This window comes from Columba livia, chromosome 1 (assembly GCF_036013475.1).
Source record: "Columba livia isolate bColLiv1 breed racing homer chromosome 1, bColLiv1.pat.W.v2, whole genome shotgun sequence".
Lineage (NCBI taxonomy): Eukaryota > Metazoa > Chordata > Aves > Columbiformes > Columbidae > Columba > Columba livia.
The window spans coordinates 21,425,388-21,445,957 of record NC_088602.1 but is presented as its reverse complement, the minus strand read 5'-3'; the positions used below and the strand labels follow the sequence as shown (position 1 = coordinate 21,445,957).

The 20,570-nt window shown below is 37.6% G+C and overlaps 1 protein-coding gene across 7 annotated transcripts in view; it reads right to left on the bottom strand.

Annotated features, from left to right (window-relative positions):
• The window catches only part of SGCG (sarcoglycan gamma), a 133,748-nt gene extending 113,441 nt beyond the window's left edge, over positions 1-20,307 (bottom strand). The window contains exon 1 of one of the 7 annotated variants that reach the window (XM_065050056.1): positions 19,747-20,307. The gene's annotated coding sequence lies outside the window, so the exon portion shown is untranslated. Of the gene's footprint in view, positions 1-19,373; positions 19,597-19,746 lie in introns of those variants that run through there. The other 6 variants (XM_065050034.1, XM_065050127.1, XM_065050106.1 and 3 more) reach the window with 6 other exon arrangements.
• Positions 20,308-20,570: the final 263 nt, after the last annotated feature.

Here is a 20,570-nt window from a genome sequence, read left to right as displayed (position 1 = left end):
TATGTAATACAACTTGGTTTCAAGGGAAAACAAACAAAAACAAAAGAGAAAGAAAAACACAGCTTTGTGAGGGTTCTAGGTAGTTCTACTGAAAATGAAAGTACTCTTAGAATTAGTTAGAAGTCCTCATATAGAAAAATGGAAGGAAATTATAGAGATGTATGTGAAACAGTCTCTAAACATTCCTGAAAATTGAGACTGTACATCTCTATCAAGGAAATAGATCAGATGGTTAAAACTATAGGCTCTTAACTTGTTGGGTATGTCTTCTAACAAATCTTTGCTGTCTTTCAGTGTATATTTTTTTTCTTACAAAGCTTTTTTTAATCTACTGTTCAGATTTTTTTTTTTTTTGTACTCGCATGCTGTGTGAACCAAACAAACCCGCAAAACCACAAGCAACCCAAACCCATGAGGTCTGAGTGATAAAAAAGGTGTATAACATCTTGATTCCAATTACTTCCTGGAATTCCAACACAGCTTTGGAACTCTGAAAGGATTCTGAGAAAACCCTGGCCAGGGAAAACTACTGAATAGAAAGGATGAGGCGTAAGAGAGCTTACATACCTCTAACTCATCCTGATATGGATGATAACTGTGGCTAAAACAGAAGCCCGTGACACCTAAAAATTTTAAGTGTTCTAATTGGGGTACTATTATTATTAGTTTGCCTTGAACTCAAACGTGTACTAAAACTACTGCAAAAAATAGTGTAAAGTAAGTGTACTGCAAAAAGCATACTAAGACACTGTAATCAAAACCAGCGTGCACAGTGTAACACTGTGATGACACAGCCAGATACAATGCATAAATATTTTATGTAAATATGTGAGCAACCTAACTACAAAACGGACAAATAAATACATGCGTAGATGCAGTACACCTCCAAGTAACAACAAATTGCCCAAGAACAAAATAAGCACAAGATATTAACAAGACCAAGGACTGCAAAGAGGCAGAACACCAAATACACAAAATAAGTTCAGTGATATCAGGAGACAGTAAGACATCTCTTACTCCTTTATTGGGGCAGAGAGGAAAAGAGTAGAAAAAAGGGAAATACAGAAGAAAAAACAAGGATTCTCTCATGAAAAAGGCTCTAAATCTGATCTCCTTGATTTCAATGACTGAAACGAAAGACCACAGTCATCAGTGCCAATCGTATGGCACCATCCCTGTGGTTTTATGCGTAGACAGCTAATCTGGAATATGATTGTTAAAGACTCATATTTTCATATATGTAGTGATGATGATTGAAGCACTTACAATTTGCAAAACTGTGTTGTTAATGAATGAATGTGGCAAAGTTTTGCTTTAAAATTTAAAACTGGCCTGATTTGTCGGTCTTCTAAATAGTCCTATTACAGCAAACTGCAATTCCCTGATTTTATATATGAGTGTACATACATACATCTACACGCATACAAACACACACACATATGTATATCCATGATTATATAGATATACCCATTCAGCTACCACAATAAGGATGACATATTCTCAGAGTGGTAGAATCAGTAAGTGTGAACCTGAAATATTCGTAACCAAATTTCAGTTGGACATGGGATTCCTGATATGTGGGAAAATTTAAACTGTTTACCCAACTGTAGCTACAGTATCACTCTGTTCACCCCTTTTCTGCTTTAAAAGGCTGCCATAGCTCATGTCATAGTCCAAAGTGTTCTGAAGTAGCTGCTACAACATGGTATACTTCTGCATATATGCAGCAGGGATGCACCTTATCTCTCCAAAGAGTCTCAGGATTGAGAAGATGGACATGAGCCAGTCTCCACTAATTGTCTCAAGGAACATGTGTAGTCAGTGAACACTTTTTTTCTCTGAAGTAGTTTTCTGATTATCCTACAATATTATGATCCCTGTTACTCCTCTGTTATACCTAAATTTTTAAATCTTTGCTGCACAATGATCCAGTATTAACAGACTAGCTTGCAAGTGAACCTGTCTAATATTAATCTACAGTCTGGCTGTTCCAGCATTCTCTTGGAAACTGATGGAATACACTCCAATAGCTAGTAACTTTCTGAATTTGGTTTCCCACTTCCCTATCCGTTTCTCTAGCCTATAATCAAACAGGTGGATAGCTTATCAACTATACCTTTTTCCAAGTTATATTAAATAAAATTCAGTACTCTCCAGTGTAAAATAACTCCTTTGCTTCTGTTCTGGAGAAATAATTTTGAACTTGTAAAACTTACAGCCACAGCAGTATATACGTCTATCTTACATTAACTGTATGTGCATTACACATACATAAAGTCATAAATTATTTTAAAAACCTGTTGAACTATGCACAGTATGTTATATTTAGCACAGGCAAATGCCTCCCAAAATATTTCCCATCAAAGTACCCTTGAAGAAAGGGATACCTTGCTAGTCGTTGTGAGACTGTATTTAGTTTTGAACATTGTATAAGTTTGTATTCAAAAAGTTCAACGTTGCACATAGTATTTCCTTTCTTATAATCTAACAAGAATTACATTTAGCTTGTTCTTACTTAACTTACAGCAGGTAAATGACAATTCTTTATGGTACTCGTATTTAAATATTTCAAGAATTTTAAGAAACATACCCCATAAATACAACATAACATAACATAAAATCCTGAAAACAGTCTTCAAAAACACAGCACTACGAAGAAATTTACATTCATTTGGTTGTGACCTGTAATTTTTCAGGATGACAGCTTGGGCATGTGAAGTATTTGCAAGATCAAGTATTCCCCTCTCAAAACAACAACTTCCATAGCATTTAATAGTCCTTGATATCTGCTAATGTTTATTATGTCCGTTATCCCCTTGGCCAGTTACTGTGACTCTATTTGTTACTTATAAAGGAAAACAAAGATATGGTATTTTTGTGCAGTTGAAATATTTGAACCACATGTTAGGATCGCTTTTGATTAGTAATTACATGCAAGGTCAAGCTGCTTCGACACAATGCATTTTTGACAAGGTGCTTCCACATTTAAGCTATAAATACACTGTGACTTTAATGTTACCATCAACTCAAGTTTGACATGTGAAAACGTGATTTGTGTAGCCAGGAAATATTGGATACCAAAACATATCAGCAACTCAAGCTGAGAAGTAAATATGTAAACAAAATATTAAGAAGTTTACATGTATATATATATATGTAACTATATATATATATATATATATATATATATATATATATATAAATATTTAAAACATATACACATAACAAAAAGGAGGTTGTTCCTTGAAGTTTCTTGTGAGGTAATGCTTACTATATTACAGGATTCCATTCTTCTCTATCTTGCTAATTGTAAACAAGATAATAGAAAGGACTTGTGACACAACACCACAGCTTTCATTCCAGTTATAAAAATATTTATTCTGCCACCTATCTGCTGAAGTAAGTGTTTGAATTCTCATTACAATTTCAGCATGGCTGGTCATAAAAAAAGGGATAGCAAGAGGTAAAAAAAGATACTTGGATTCTTAAGTGATTGCAATACAATCTGACATTTCTAAGTTACACTATACCTTCTGCCAGTGAACACAAGGTTACATGGCATGGGAAGTATCTCCTGTCACTAAATAAGCAATGAGATTTATTCACTTGGAAAGCTGGGCCCTATATAGTCTGTTATTTACAGAAGTTAGAACATTATGGCTTCATTGTAAAATTAAGACACATAACCAGAGTACAACTTCTCAGTAACATATTACTATATGTTCTCTGTATTTACATCAAATCTACATTAGATTTGCTACTAAAATGTCAGGCAAATATTCTGACAGACACGATGCACTCCTAATGGTATGAAATAGTGTAATGTCTTACTTGGGTATTTACTTCTATAGACAAAAGTGAACTATTCAAGAACGGTAACTCACCAGAACCACAGCTTTAATTATATTTGTTTAATTGTGGGAAGAAGCACTAGCAAGTAGAATGTTCTCTTGCCTGTAAATAGACACTTCTGTAACTGAAAAGTCCAAAGACCATCATTCAATAATGATGGAGAAGACTTATAAAGAATGTAGAACTATCAAACTCATTGAAGCAAACCTCATGATCTCTTATGACAGCTGTGATGAGAAAGACTATGTATTAATTTTCTACAGTATACTATAACTGCACTATAGACTATTCAGTAAGTCAAATCTAAAGCAAACTCTTAAAACAAATGCTTTACCTCTATCTTACTTTAAACTCACCTGCAATGACCTCCTGAAACTGCTTAATAAGAAATCTTCCCCTAGGCTAAGCAAAACTTCCTCTGCAGTTTCTCTTTCCAGTTATTAGAGCTCACTGTGGATTTCTGCCATGAAATGAGGCAGACAGCTTTTCACTAAGCTTTCAAAATTCAACTGGCTTATGCTCAGGCCATGAGTAGAAAGAAAAAGTTATCTATACAATAATGAATAGAAGTGATAAGATTGCTTTATGAGAGGCAAGATACATGAAGACAGGGGAACAACATGCAAAAGAGAAACAAAGAAAAAAGATGAGAGAAGCAAACAAAAGGAAGAAACTGAGAAATGGTGGTGAAGATGAAAACAACCTGCAGTGGTAACACACACTGGCAAGGAGCAACTGCAGATAATGGAATAGGACAATATATGGAGAAATAGGCAGAAATATTTAAAGGAAGATGAAACAGCTATCTGGAAAGACACATTCCCATACACAATCTGAAAATCAACTCAAAATTCTCACATTTTGGAGTGTTTTGTAGAATAGCTGACTGCCGGCAAATCCACTGAAAATTAGGTTTCAAGGCCCTAGTAATACATAGTGGAGAGGACGACCTGCTAATGCCATCAGTATCTCCATTTCCTCAAGTGACACAGGGCTGTTTTGCATAGGTATGGAGGATGACTGATGGCAACTCACATGAGGAGAAAATATAACACCACTGACAGTTTTTATTAATCAAGTTTTTAAATTACTGAGAAAAGAGGACATAAAAATAACAGAGAAGTCATAAAGGCAATGACAGCAATTTTAGCCTTACATAAGCAAATGATATTATTTTATTTTTATCCCTGCACAGAGAGTAACAGGATTATCCCATAAGAAAGGAGTCAGATGTCCAGTACTTCACAGGAGTAGATGGAAAGTACTTGCTGCTATCAATTACTGGAAGCTTAGAGAAGCTTCCACTTTCCTTAAGAACTGAAGGGCTTTGGAACAGAAGCTTGTTCATGTAAATGATTTTTAATGAGTAGAGACAATTACTAAAGTTTCAACATTACTTTGCAAAATTTAATAGCACTACATATAAATTGGAAAGCTAGAAAAATTGTCTTGCTTAGATAACAAGTCAACACAGATCACCAGAACTACCACCTCAGTACTGACATGCAGTATCACCAAAATCACTTCATTTTAGTTCTTGACTGAATAGTGAATATTGTAAAATTCAGTTACTGTGAAACAGAAGTAATTCTTTTGCTCAGCTTGTAGAGGTGAGCTCACCTGTGTCTACCTACAGAAAATAAACCTGCTTTTCCATGGACACAAAAGCATTTCAACTACTCCCACTTTCACATCTTCTGTTGCATTAGCATCCGAGCACTTTGTAACATTTACAAGTGCCATAATTTTCCTAGGGAGTCATAATCATTCAATTAAACATTCGATTCTCATAAATTTTTTTAAACATTACTTATAATGAAATCCTAAACACAATGAAGGAAAAAGAAATTTAAACTTCTCTGTTTTCAGCTGCTCTACTACCAACTCAAATTCTAGTTTTAGAATCTCTTACTAAATTGTTCATAATAGTGCGAATGTTTCTTAGTACAAGGCAGTTATTGAATTCAAAGTAGTTATCAGCAGAGAGGGAACATGTAACATGAAAGTTTGAAGTATATTGGCAAATACATATGTTCAGAAATACAGTATTTTAGTTATTTAATTAGTTTCGTGGTTCTATAAAATGTTTCAAGAGTCCTTCCTGAATAACGTCATGTTTAATGGTGTTCTAGTGTAGCATGTTAAAACTATGCCAGTAAAAATCACAGAATCTCAGAACATTAGGGATTGGAAGGGACCTCAAAAGATCATCTAGTCCAATCCCACCGCTCGAGCAGGAGCACCCAGATGAGGTTACACAGGAATGTGTTTTGAATGTCTCCAGAGTAGGAGACTCCAATAAGTAAATAAGGTAGTTCATGCATCTCCCATGGCATTGTGCTTGCTGCATCTAACAGACTTATATTGGCAGCATAGTCACAGTAGTTTCCACAATAGCTGCTGAAACTCAGACACATGGATATATCCACACACACCTCTATGCAAATAACTATCCATAACTCCTAAGATAATTATCTCCAATTGTATATAGACTACTGCATGATCCTGCACTCTTTTGGGACATGCTGTCCACTTGGTAAGATATAAAGACATACCTTCCATGTTAAAGACTTATTTCACTTGCCATAAGAGTATATCCTGTCTCAGAAATGTTATCAGAAAATTATTTTATTTTAATACCCATTATAAGTAGAAAAATAAAACTGCTTTGAGTATCTTTCAGGCATTTTTACATACGAGCATTGTGTTCTTCCTATTATCAACACAGTTTCAGTTTCAGATTCTTACTTGTTCCTGTCAACTGATTCTAGAGAATCATGATACAGTGTAAGACTGTTTTACAAGAGAGAGAGATAATATTTTCTTTCCATTAGAATCACTCTGTTTCCTTAATCTTCTGTGACTACTGAAGATATCACCAGTTGTCCCTATTTCTCATGCAGTACCAATTGCTTTCTTGTGACAAAAGCCTGGAGCATCTCAGTTTTATCTCATGATTTTTTTCCCATTAAAGACCTAGATTGTGAAAAAGTGTAATTAATGTATTTAATGCTACATTAGTTTACATCTAAAACTAAGAGGAAGAAATGACGTGGCAGCATCTCCTTTAGAATAATGTCTGCATTAATAAGCTATTCAAAAGGATGAACAGAAAGAATGAATTAATTTTCCAGAGTTACTCAGAGAAAGTCATGGCAGTCTCTCCAAATGCTATCAGTATCTGGTAACGTCTATGTGATGGCTGCTACGGCTGATTGCAGAGACAGCTTGTTACTACAACCAGCTTCAGTCAATTCACTTGTTGTAAGGTATGCATTTTCTTCTTTTTTTCTTTCACATTACTAGAGATAAAATAAAAACACTCTCACTGGTGGTTTTAGTTAACTTATTGCTTTTATATAGTCATTGTCTTTGGACAATACTGTAAAACAGAATTAAGAAAGAAATAGTTACTTTTTGCTAATGTATTTTTAAATTGCCATCCATACATATTTTTCATTTTTGTGCACCACAAAAAGACAATCTGGTAATTTTGAATCAATGGGGTCAACTGTGGCAGCATAGGTATCTCATGCATTTCTAGAATCTGAAAGGACTTTATAGTGTGAAATCACTTTGAACCATTTCCTTTATCAATAAATTCCTGATGAACTCAGATTCCAAACTTAGATGATTACAGATAGAAAAAGGTGGAAAAGAGGTCAAGATATGCAATATATTTGATTTTATACACATAAATAACATTTTATGAATAAATACCCTTTTTACAATGCAGTCCCCAAAATCATGGCTCTTATCTATAGTAAAAACAATTTCTTATTCATCAAATTAATATACAAATGTGTATTTTGCTGTTGAAAAATTTCAGGAACTATCATTTTGATTTAGGGAAATCTGAATGCAACATCAAGATTGGAAGAAAAAAAAAAATCTACACAGGTGTGTCTACCTGCCAGCAAAGCCGCACTCTGTCAATGGAGGACTTTCTCAATTACTCCCAAAAGAACATGTTTCAGGTGCCCTCGAGTATCTGAGGCATCTACATGGAGCTACCAAACATGGGAGACTCCTGACCTTCTGCTGCAACAACTACTGGCCAGATAGGACACTACAGGGCCCAGATGCTCATCTTCAGTCAACTGAATTGTGCCCTAAAAGTGTATTTTAAAAGCAGCCTTTGAACAATTTTGCTAAAGTTTTTAACAGCTACAAACACAAGTCCAGTATTTAACAAATAAACATACTCACAATTATGTTGTTCCTCTGGTAAATAAGAAGAAAGCTGACAGGAAAACTATTTCTCAGAAACAACACTACAGGACTGTGCTGGTTTGACTGGAAGAGAGTTAATTTTCTTCATGCAGTTAGAAACTTTTATTTTTTGTAGATAGCACAGTCATTTGGATTTAGTTTGAGAACAAGGAAATAACACTCCAGGACAGAGCTAATGTTTTTCTTCAAGTAACTTTCCAGTGTCTTTGAGTCGGAACTAAGTGAATGCAAGAGCTTGCCGTTATCTTGGTTGTTGTCTGGGAGAACAAGGTCTTTCTGAGCTCTCTGCCTCCAGCTGTGAGGCAGCTGGGACGGGGAACGTGGATGGGCCAGACCTAGACTGACATCCAGGCTGATCAATAAGAATATTCCATGCCATTAGCATCATGCTTGATATTTTAAAAGAATTGCATTTTCCAGCTAGGGAGATGAAGACATGTTCCGGTTCTGCTCTGTTCCGGCTGAGTTCCATTCGAGAGTTCTTTTAGTTCAGCCTTTTGAGGTTCTGCCATTCAGCGGTGGCCTCCGGACCATTCTGCCTTTTTTGGCTTTTTTACTGTCTCTCTGGGATCAGCTGTTCAGGACCAGGGTGCTCTCTTCACAGGCTGGCAGCTCAGTGCAGATAGAGTTTGTGAGGAACTGAACTATCTTTATATTCTATTTTCCATTTTGTGTTTATTGCAATCCACGAGTTTCTCCCTTCCCTTTCAATTCTCTCCCTTATTTGGGTGCAGAGGGGTTGCAAGCAAAAGGCTATCACGGTTGCAATTGCTGGCTCAGTTTAAACCATGACAAGTAAATCAAACCTGAAGACAGTGTGTGTGATAATCTTTGAATCTTTCTAAAGTTCCAGCAGGCCTCAATAGGTTGAAATTTGATGCAAAATTCCTTCAAAGTATAGTAAGTTACGATTCACAGGAAGGATCCTGTTTGTGCAGATAGTTATACTGGTTGAGAGATACCTTGATATTTGACATGAAGTTTCAGTTGGATCTTTATCCCTGTGAAAAACCTGTATATGCGAGACACGTCAAAAATATTTGTAGCTTCCTTAGCCTCTGTAAATAATATGCTTGATTGTTGCAACTCATGACAGAAAAACACATAGTAACTCCACCTGCCAAGAGAAAATTAGGTACTAAGGAGTAGTCTTCTGCTAACTAATAAATCCGCATTATCCTTTTAGAACTTTTTGCCACATGAATAAAAACGAAATTGCCATGAAAAGTGAATGAATTTTAGACACAGCTGTGACGTAAGCTTGTAGACAACTCATCCAAAGCTGTATTCCTATAGCTGCAGCATTAGGTATTCCAAAACCTCATGGAGCTGCAATTTCAATGAAATTAGGATCCTGTATGCAGCCATAAAAATTATTTTAGTCTAGTCACTTCTGCTGCTAATTAGAATTTTCTGCACACTGCGCAAAAGGACTCTTTGAGTCCATGCTCATCATTCACACAGTGAGCTGGAAGCTGCAGTACTCATGGTAAAGAGACTGACCCTGAGTCCGAGATGATACCTGAAAATGACAGTACAATCAATAAACCCTAATGATGGATAGATGAGAAGCAGATTTCACAGATGGCCTCAACTTTTGGATATCGCATGAGGAGCTGATTTCTGGATAGGCATGGACCTTGAAGTATGCCTGCCAGCCAAGAGTGGATGCAGCAAATGTCTGCTGGAAACATGGACTAGAAAAATGAGAAAAAATTCTGTACTTGTTCAGCAGCTTGATGATAGGACTAAAGAAAACACATGAATCAGCATGCATGTCCAGAAATTATTATCTGGCACTATGAGGTCTTCAATCAGTTTAGCATTCATCACAGATAAAAGTCTGGCATGCTCAAAGACGCATGTGCAGGTGCCAAGTATATAAGCAACCTGAGACAAGAATTTACTGGCATGCTGAGGCACACTTGCATTTTTTGTTTGAATGGGGTACTGAATTGATTTGTTATTAGCATATTTTTTTACTCAGCTGAGAAAACAACAGCAATTGATGCTGGTTTTGGGTTACTGACTGAACTGGCTGTAAGTTAACCTATCATTCAGACACACACACAAATAATCCTGAATACAGATCCAGACAAAAACTGCCATAATTTATAGGTACTTTCAAAATATTCCAAAAATTCAGTTAGTGCTGTGTAAAAGACATTGCATAGTGACAGCAACAATTCAAAGAAAAAAGTGTCAGATATCTATGCCTTAGATAGATGACCACAGGAACAGATAATCCCCAAACTGAGAACAGGTTAGCAATCATTAATCAGAAGAAAACAGAGATACACAGCAGCACACTTTAGGGGAGGGATGCTTTCTTTTAGTATAGGTATTTCATTTGTCTCAGATTTAAGATTAACCCTCACTTATGGAAATATGGAAATATAAAAGAAATGAGAGTGAAAACTCCCTTATCATCTATACATACTTCCTTTATTGCTAACAGGCTAACGTTTCATAAAATACAATTCTCATGAAAAGACTCTCTAAATAGGTAATAGTAAGGTAGGTGGAAGCTGGCCAAAGAGCAGAATCATATATATGTCAATCATCCAGTATTAAGAACCCAATAACCCATGTTGATGGGTTACTGTAGACACTTCAGAAGTATAATGACTTCCCATAATAAAGCAGGTCTGATGAGACTGCTATTTTGCTCTCAGCTATCAGTCAAATATGCTGTTAAGACAGTATATGCTAACAAAGGATATTATTAAAGAAGATTAAAAAAATACCTTTTTCCCTAAATGTATATGTTTTCCTTGAAACCCTCTCATTTTAGTCAGGAGACTGGGGGAGGCACGGGAGTTTCTCTGCTGGTCTAAGTTGACTTTGCCTTTCTTTTGAGAAGTTAGAGTTCAAGATTTCAGTAGCCTCAGGTTTTCTATAATGCTAAACATACAATGCTCAATATTAACATGAAACCAACTATACTGCTTCAAATGTACTATCTTTAATTGCATTTTCAATTTCTTAATGTATGCCCTTGCATTAGAATCAATAGAGACCTTTGCAATACTATAGTATTGTCACAGATTTCAAAGACATGTTCAGTTGCATCAAGAACTGAAGCACATTTACCTGAAATATTTTGGAAATGGGAAAGTCTTTATTGGCATCTTGGGAAAATTCTTTGCAAAACTTGACTGGAATGGCCTGGTGATTCCACCCTTAAAAACACAATTATGAAGAATTCTACTTATTCCCCAAACCACAGCTTTTTTTTGGCCTTTTTTAGTGGTCTTTAAACTGACTAGTACAACTTAACATCATGATTGCTTAAGATGTTTTAGTTCAAAGGAGTAATAAGTGATTCAGACCATCTAAATTTTGTGCTGTATGTTTCTCTACAGAGACTGAATGAGAAGAAAGCATTGAATGCTTTTGAATTAAAAACACTACATTTGACAAGATAATTTAATCAGTATCCAGTGGAAGGCTATCTGAACACATTGGTTTGAGACAGATGTCCATTTGCAGCTGAACACAGCTTCCATAGCGTGCAGCTGAATATAATGGTGGGCAGATTTCGTGTATCAAATCACTATCTTGCTTCTGATAAACAGGATGCTTATGAAAATAAAATGTAAGAAACAGGTCAAGGATTGACATTCCCATCATCGGCATGTTCTTCTACCTCTCTGCATATGAGATGGACTAAGAGACCTCCTAGCCCAGAAACTGCCTCTGGACATCTCCACCTGATGGCTACCAGTGAACTCACCGTCCATCAGTCTGAATACTCTGCTTTGAAGTCCTTTACACATGTGCCCACTATAATATCCTCTGGCAATGAATTTGACAGCTTAATTACTTAATAATTTGTTTTATTTTATTGCTGACTGATAGTTTCATTGAATGTTATCACACAATGAGAAATGGTGAATAATGAGCCAATCTTCACCTTTTTTCATGCCACTCAATGTCATCGACTTCTGTCACTTTACCTTTTAGTGCGTCTTTTACAAGCTGAAGAACTGCAATCTGTTTGATCATCTGTTGAAGAAGGCATAGCATCTCCTTGACATGTTTTCTGCCTTTCCCTGAATTGTTTATAAGCTTGTATCTTCTTTTTTTTTTTTTTTTTGAGATAGAATAATTGTAACTGCCTATGGCATTTAAAATTAACAGAAACACATATATATATATATGTGTGTGTGTGTAATGGAAAAAATTATATTTATATTGCTTTTGGTTCCTATTCTACTATTTTGTAATACTCTATTCACTTTTCTGATCACCACTGAGCCACGAACTCAGATTTTCAGAAAGTTATATTCAATAATTCCAGTACTCCTCATGAGGATCAAACAGTATTCAAAACCAGATGACTGAGGGCAAGGGCTAAAGCAAAGATCCTTTGAGAAACTATTTAGAATCTATTGAGAAAGAAAGTTGCATATCCAGGAAATAATGCTGCTGTTTTCATAGCAGCTACCTTGTTTAATTCACTAATGTTCAGCTAAAGCTCTCGCCTTCGTACTAGTTTACTTCTTCAAACTGAACAGCATATGATCCACTATCTCTTATCCCAAGACCTCACTGGTAATCTGACTCATCTGGGTCAAAACAAAAAAAACACACATTCCCAAACTCTCTTCCCAGGTTTTTAAGTAACTATTTGCCTCTGAGAGAATCTTCTAAGATTCAGGCTTTTGGCAAGTTTTTGGTAAAAAATATTTTAATAACTTTGAGGAAATCTATTGATAGCTCTCTTGGATGTTTTCTTTCTTTATGCCAGAAGATGAAACTCAAACACTATTCCAGAACTGTTTATGTCATATCATACATCAAGGAAGAAACAGGTATGCTGAAGCTTTTGACAAATAGACTAGGAATCTACATCAGTACCCTCTCACTGCTTGCGAAGGAGACATCAATCAGATTTCGCACAAGCAACCTGGAAAGCCCGCTACTTTAAATTTTAAAGCAGCTCTTCAGAAGCATACACCCATTGTAGACAAGCGATGGAGGAGGAGGAGAACAGCAGCAAGAATGAAAATCACTCTTTGTAGAACAGAACTTTAAACAGAGAAAGTGGAAGCAGTAGACAACAAGACAAAGGGCTTCTGTAGGGAATTTGTGTCTACAAATAGTGCCTTGTCCAAATGAACTGATCCTCCAAAGCGATCAAAACCCAGTGCGGAAAAGAAGTGTGAAAAGACCAGAACACTAAAAGATCTGAATTTTCACAATTAATAGATGACTGGGTAGGAGCTGCTAAGATTCAGCTTTCACTGGAATTCAAGAGGTTTTGAGAGTGTCTCCTGCTTTTTTTATTTTAAACATCAGGTTTTCCTGTCTGTTACAAAATAACTGGAACAAAGATGCTCATCATCCTTCCTGCTGATGCTGGTGACAATATAAAGAAGAAAAGAAGCTTCATAAAACCAGCAAACGATTCATAAACACATACAAGGTAGTTCTGCTCTGTCAGTTAAAAGTGGAACCTCCCTTACAGCATATATTTTTCACTTAAAAATATATCATTTACTAAAAACATTAAATAGTCTTGAAAGAATTGTCCTTCCCCTGCAGAATGCCAGAACTGCCCTTCATTTGTTTAAGAAGCCGGGTGTGGAAGCCAAAGCATCAAGTGCTGTGCTAAAACAAGACATATATGTTTTTATGATTGCAATGATAAAGTTAGTTGTAATATACACCATGTGAAGCGATCCATATAGCTTACACCATTCTAGCAGGTTAGAAAATAAATTATATGATTTCTCAACTTTCTTTCACCAAACAAAGGCTTTACTGTAGACTATCCTTTCCCTAAAGCAAAATCATGAACACATGCAAACTAAGTAAATAATTTTTTGCCTGAGACAAACTGCCAAATAAATGAACCTTTCTTTTCTTTTAGAAAAATCTTCAACTGTATTTTGAATATATTAATAGTTTTTCAAAGTGAGAAATTCAAATGATATACAGTCGCTCTTCATAACACTTCTTGGGATGGCAGAAAACCTCCAGAATTTCCATTAGCTCATTCCACTTGCAACATGCAAATATCTGCCCTTTTGAAAAGCTGTTGTATGCTAAACAAAAAATATGATTTCATGTTTTTCTAGCCTTTCCAATTATTTTCCTTAAAATTTTAAAATATCTTTTTTAAAGAATTAGCTCCAAATATTTCCAGACAGGCTGATCTCCAATTCCTTTTATGGATGGAGTACCTAATATATATGACCAAATAAATTTTTTCCAGTTTGGCAAAAACAGTAGGAGGAAATCAAATTCCAAGAGGAAAAAAAAAAAACAAAACAAAACCCTAATCAAAATAAGATAGTTTCAAAAGACACATGATTATTAGAAAAAAAACTAAACACCACTCCAGCCTCAAAATCCTATTGAATTCATTTGTAAGAGTTTGATGAACCAGGTAAGCTAACTGATAAAAAAGCTAATTTCCCTGGTAATATATACAATATATGATGTTTTCTTGACAAATGAGACCTGCTTCCCCACACATATTACGTTTTTCACAAATAGATGTTGCAAATTACTTTACAATTCCTTGTTAACTAAGAAACTTTACATAAATATCTGTCAGTTTTTCCAAAACAAACAATTTCCTTGTTTCTGCAACCAAATAAATTGCTGGGCTTAGCATAAACTTATATGTACTATTTTGACGGGTTTTTAATTAATGCTTGATTTTGTTTTATACAGATTGTACAATTTCTTCAATCTTGAAACTTTTTCCTCAAAACTGTTCTGTTCCAAATGGTATCTACTTTTTAACCCAGAGAAACATGTTTGTACCAGTAATTTTTTGTGATAATATAGAGTAATGGTGTTCACTATACAAAATCCAAATTCCATAGATCAAAAATAAATAGAAGCTGTCTTTCCAGGTTTATACAGACATGAAATTATGAAGTTTTCAGAATTTATGTTAAATGTTCACCTTCAGAAGTAGTGAATGCTCAATGCACAACAAGAAGTAAGTAATTTATTTGGGGATTATTTACATATGTTGCAGTTTACAAAATTAATTCTTCAATTTCAGAGGCTGATACACGTTATGTGACTTAAATCAACAGCAATATTGACAAATTTATTAATTTGGAACATCATGGTCAGTCTCTCCGCTGAGGTAGAAAAAAGATAATTAGATGTTCAGTATCACTCTGTTAAAACTAAACCTCCATGTATTAGCAGAAAGCAGGTAAATTTAACATCAATTTAATATAACATCAATCTAAGAGACTTTAGATTCCCACGATTTTCAGGGACATACACTCTTAACAGGGAGTGAGGGTTTTTAATAACATTTGTAGTTTTCCTCTAATGTTTTCCTAAATGTGTAGAAATGTTGACCTTGCATAACCTTTAGAAATTATCTAAAACAGGTGTGCCAAACTCATTTTCACCACAGGCCACATCAGCCTCACAGTTGCCTTCAAAGGCCCAAATGTAATTTTAGGACTGTATAAATGTAGCTACTCCTACATTTATACAGTCCTAAAATTACATTTGGCCAACCGCAAGGCCGATGTGGCTCCCAGTTAAAATAAGTTTGACACTCCTGATCTAAAACTTGACATATTATTCCCCATTATTTGCTGACTAACATCACTTACTACAAACAATTGTCAGAACTAGAAAGTAAAACTACTACTTTATTGACTTGTTAATTTTCATGAGGTCTGTGAACAGCATTTTAATTACAAATAGTATACCTGATATGATTGCAAGGTGCATTGGCCAGGAGTATTTTGACCTGCTATTCAGGAAAAGGTATTTGATTGCTCAGTGAAATCTATTGTATTAAAACAAATTTCTAAACTATAAGCCTCAAGAGCGCTTTCTTTCCTTGAAAGTTGTGATGTATTGTAACAAACCCTTTATAACAGAAACACATACTACTCCTGCTTTGAGCCTTATAATAGTTGATAAAAGACAGTAATACCCCTATTTATACACACATACAGTACCTATGGAGCGAAACCTGTTGCACTGATGTTATTTTAAAAATAGGTTACAATACCATATTCAGAGATTCATTATTACCAATGCCTTGCCAAACTGGCAGACTTTCTTAAGAGAAGCTTCTCCAGTCTGTCCTGATAGACAATATTTATTGCATTATTAATAACTTAAATGACATAATACACTTGTTAAATCTGAGCATCACATTAACACAAGGAGAGATAGAAGTCAGATGGTATACAAAACTAAAATTCAGAATAATCATGCTAAACTGAAGACATGATCCAGGAGAAAATTAAGATGCAATTCAAGAAAGTAAACAGTTTAGTTAGGAATAATCAACTGAGACAATACAGGATAAGGACAAATAATATGTGGCTATTCTTCAAAATGGTATTTTGGTGGTTACTTACCAAGAGCTAAAAGTAATCAGCAATAAAATATTCTTGCACAAAAGGCAACACATTGCCTTGAAGCGTAAACTAATCTTTACAGTTTACTTGTTGATACGGCAACATTTTTTATAGATGGTACTCTATCTAAGGAATAACTGAAAGGAATTCAGCAGAAAATATTAACTACTAGAGGTCTAGCAAATGTGACAAAAAAGTAAAAAAAAAAAAAAAAAAAAAAAAGTCTTTTAGTTGAGACTGAGTGGAGATGTAACAGAAGACAGGGAAAAACACACAGAAATGGCATCCAAAGTGAAAGCTCACTCTTCTGATTCTGCAAGAATACTTGTTTGTGGCCACCAGAAGGAATTCTTTCCCAAAAGCAAGCCCTCACCTTCTACAGATTTATAGTATGTACTCCTCAATGCCTGGGTGCTGAACTTGTCACTAAGATGGAATTTTCTTTAGTCACTATTCTATTTTGTATCAGTCTCTTGCTGCTACAGAAACACTTCACTCAGTTTCACCATGATTTTACCTCATCTAATCACACCAGATAGAAAATTCATTACTTCATTGTTAAACCTATCCTGATTCAGAAAAAGCCTTCAAGAGAAGGCTTTAAAGTAGAGCGGTACAAGGTTTGCAAATTGCAAACAGAACTACAAGAGAAATGCTGTATATGCAACCACAGTTTTCAGGGAAAAGCCAATCTCCCAGGTGTCTCCCGAGGTATACCTTTACCCCAAATCCTCAACACAAGCACTACTTTCAAAAGCTGGTAGCTTAGTTTTTAAACACAAAAGATCATGTCCAAAAAATCCTCAATACCTAAATTCCTTATGTTTTTCCTCTTTTAACAAACTTTCCACACTTCCAAACCTTAATGATAATTCATTGCTTCACCTGGTCATTTACGTTGCTTAAGATTTCACATGATGTAAAAGAACATTTGTTCAACACACAGTTAAGTTTAAGCTCCTGACTCCTAACACAAGCTCAGCTTTTGATAGCTATAGCTACATACAACTTGGACATGTTGTCAGAACAGAAAGCTTATCAGCAAACAAAGCATTTTACTTCAGTATGTTATAAAAAGGCAAAACTCCACACTCCACCTCCGGGTAGCTTAAGTACTGCTGCATCAACAGCACTTTTGGGACTTAAACTGAGACGCTAATATGAGGAAAATTAATTCACCTATTCTCACGTAACTCACAATTCTGTTTACAGAATTAAGCACTTAATCCAGAGGCATCCAAATACTAAATCTGGACTCAAAATCTTAAATTAGACCCTACACAACTATATTAAATTCCTTCTTACCTCTTAACTATATCCTAGCAGTCATTTTACAAGTAATATATTCACTTTCATAGAAACAAATTGAAAAGTTAGTCAATGACAGTTCAGAACGACACCTTCTTTTAATGCACTACACATACTTGCTCCTATGCAAACCAAGTTTTAACTGTCATGCTGTCAAGAAAAATGATAATTCCCTAGTTATATCTATCTTTTTAAGGAAGTAAGAGCTAGAGAACATTTTACAACAGAAAATTGTTTCATATGTTTAATAAAATCTGCCACTAGCATGAAAGCCCAGAGACATTTTACATTGGAAGTTGACAACGAAAAAAAAAAGCTATCAAAGAACAAAACCCCCAAAGTGTAATGCATTTCAAGCTTTATACATGCCTACACTTCTCTTTTGTCAGCCCTCACACAGCTTAATGCTATATAAAAGTCCATTAACAAAAAACTGAGCATACAGAGTCTCCAAGTGGCATTGGGTCATTAACTGTGATACACCTTTTTAAGGAAGATAACTTTTTATGAAGAAAAAACCCAAACTGATAAATCGCGTTAAATGTCCAAAGAACAAACATAGGCATTACTTGCTTTGGAATGCTCTCCTGCATTCGCTCCCAAATTTGCTATATTATTAAAAACAAAACAAAAAGCTACACAAACTTTTCTGACCTTATGAAATTAAACTCATTGCATTTAAGTTTCTCCTCTGGCTTTTGCAGCAAACATTGAGGGATCACCTTGCTACTTCAAAATCTGGAAGCCGAACAGAACCGCAGCTGATAATTCTCAAGGTAGATTCTCTCCAATCTTACCAACGGAGTTAGTGCAGAACATTTGCTATGAGGGGGGAGCCTCGGTTTATTGAAAATATTTAAATCTTTTCACTCTCAGGGCAGTCTGTAATGTGCACTTCTTTCTTCTGACTGGTAAGGAAAGGAGCTTTGGAAAGTATAGATTTTTTATTGTTTTTCATTAAGATGGCTCAATGTTTTTTTCACCTTGTAGGAAAGGTACCTAGAACCTCTGCAGGGCACCCTGTTCACTTTTTATTCCTTAAATGATTGTAGAAGAACTAATGAAAAATATTAATCTGACTTATTGTCCTTTATACAAACTATGAGCAAAGGCATAAGAAAATAATTGTGAAAACATTTAAAGGGGGGTTTAACCTCTAATAGTGTTAATGATAACCTACATGTTTTGATTCAAACTTCATATTTAACCCACAAATATTCAGTTAAAAAAGCCCCAGCAAAGTGTGACTCAAAAAGAACGGCAGTACATTTACAGGTATGTCATACAAGACAACACATACACTGAAGTCTCATGCATATTGCTATGCCTTTCCTTCTGGTAAGATTCTGTTGTTTGTTTTCTTTTCCTAAACATATATACGCGGATATAAGGAGGTAGGCAAGTTTCACAGAAGACTGAAATGTGACTGTTAAGGACACCAACATTATACCTCTAAGGATACTTAATCTTACCTCCCCGCAACCAACAGCACCCGAGGACGCAAGAGCGACACAAGTTCAGCGAACTGCTGGCAGCACCAGCCGCAGCACCCACTGCCCTCAGCGCTATGTGTCTCCCAAAACACCGCTGTCCCCCCTCACTCCGCCCCAGTCTCACCGCGATCCTCTCCCGCTTCTCTCTGCCCCTGTGGAAACTTTCTGCCGGCCGCAGCACGGCCACGGCTGCCGAGGCCGGGGATCCCGCGGCACCAACGCGGTTCTCCCCAGCACTGCCCCGCCTCGCCCCGGCGGGAAATCAGCGCCCCAGGAACCCGACTGAGTTCCTAGAGCACGAAGCAGCGGGTCTTGCTGAGGTCTGTAATAAACCGCTGTGCAACCCTACACCGAGGGCTGCCTCCTCGCCTTCCTCCTCTGCCCTTCGCCCCTCGGGCAACTTTTCAGAAGACACTTGGCACTCTCCCCGCACTTGAGGCGGGCCGAGCCGGGGGGCAGACGCGTACGGCTCAGGGGGAGGCGTGCGCGGCAGTTACCTGATATCCCCGCTCGGCTGCAGGGCAGGGCAGAGTCCCCGCGGTCCCCTTCATGCCCAAGGGGCTGGCCAGCCCGCCCTGAGGCACAAGTCTTCATCCAGCTCGCTCCCCGCAGGCAGCACCTCCTTTTCTCGTCCTGGCAGGGCTGCGGCCCCGGGTGCTGGGCAGGCGCCGCTCTCGCAGCCTCGCCGGTGCGGCGGGAGCGAAGGAGGAACAGGGGGAGGGAGGAGAAGAGGCCGAGCCGGGGGCGGGAAACGAGCTGTGCCCTCCCTCCCGCTCACGCCGCCGGGCGGACGGACACTCAGCGGGCGGGCTGCAGCCCCTCTTCCCGCGCCGCCGCCTCCCTCCTCGACCGGCCGCCCTGAGGGAGGCGGGACCCCCTCCCGCAGCGGCCACACGGCGGCGGGTCCCACCGCAGCTCCCGCTCTCCCAGTGGCAACAGGCACCCGGCGCGGCCTCGCCGGCAGCACTGCCGTGGCCCTTATAGGGCCCGGCCCTGGGAGGTACAGGGGGGGGTCCCTCCGAGCTCTGCTGTACCACTGACCCCTCCACCAAGTCGCAGCCGCGTCTCTCCGCCTCTCGCAGACGGCGGGTCCCTGTGGCGCGTCGCCGCCAGCAGGGCGGGCAGCAGCCGCCGCCTCTGGAGGGCGCCCCCGGCCCGCCCGGCACTCCGCAGAGTGCGCCTGCGCGGGGCTCGGGGCGGGCCTGGCCCACGTGCTGGGGAATGGGTTTGGGATCGGAGCAGGGAACGCTCGGGGTCAGTGGGAGAGGTGGAGGTTTGAGAGCGCTTTTCCCTGAGAGGCTGAGATGTGTTGTAGGAGCTG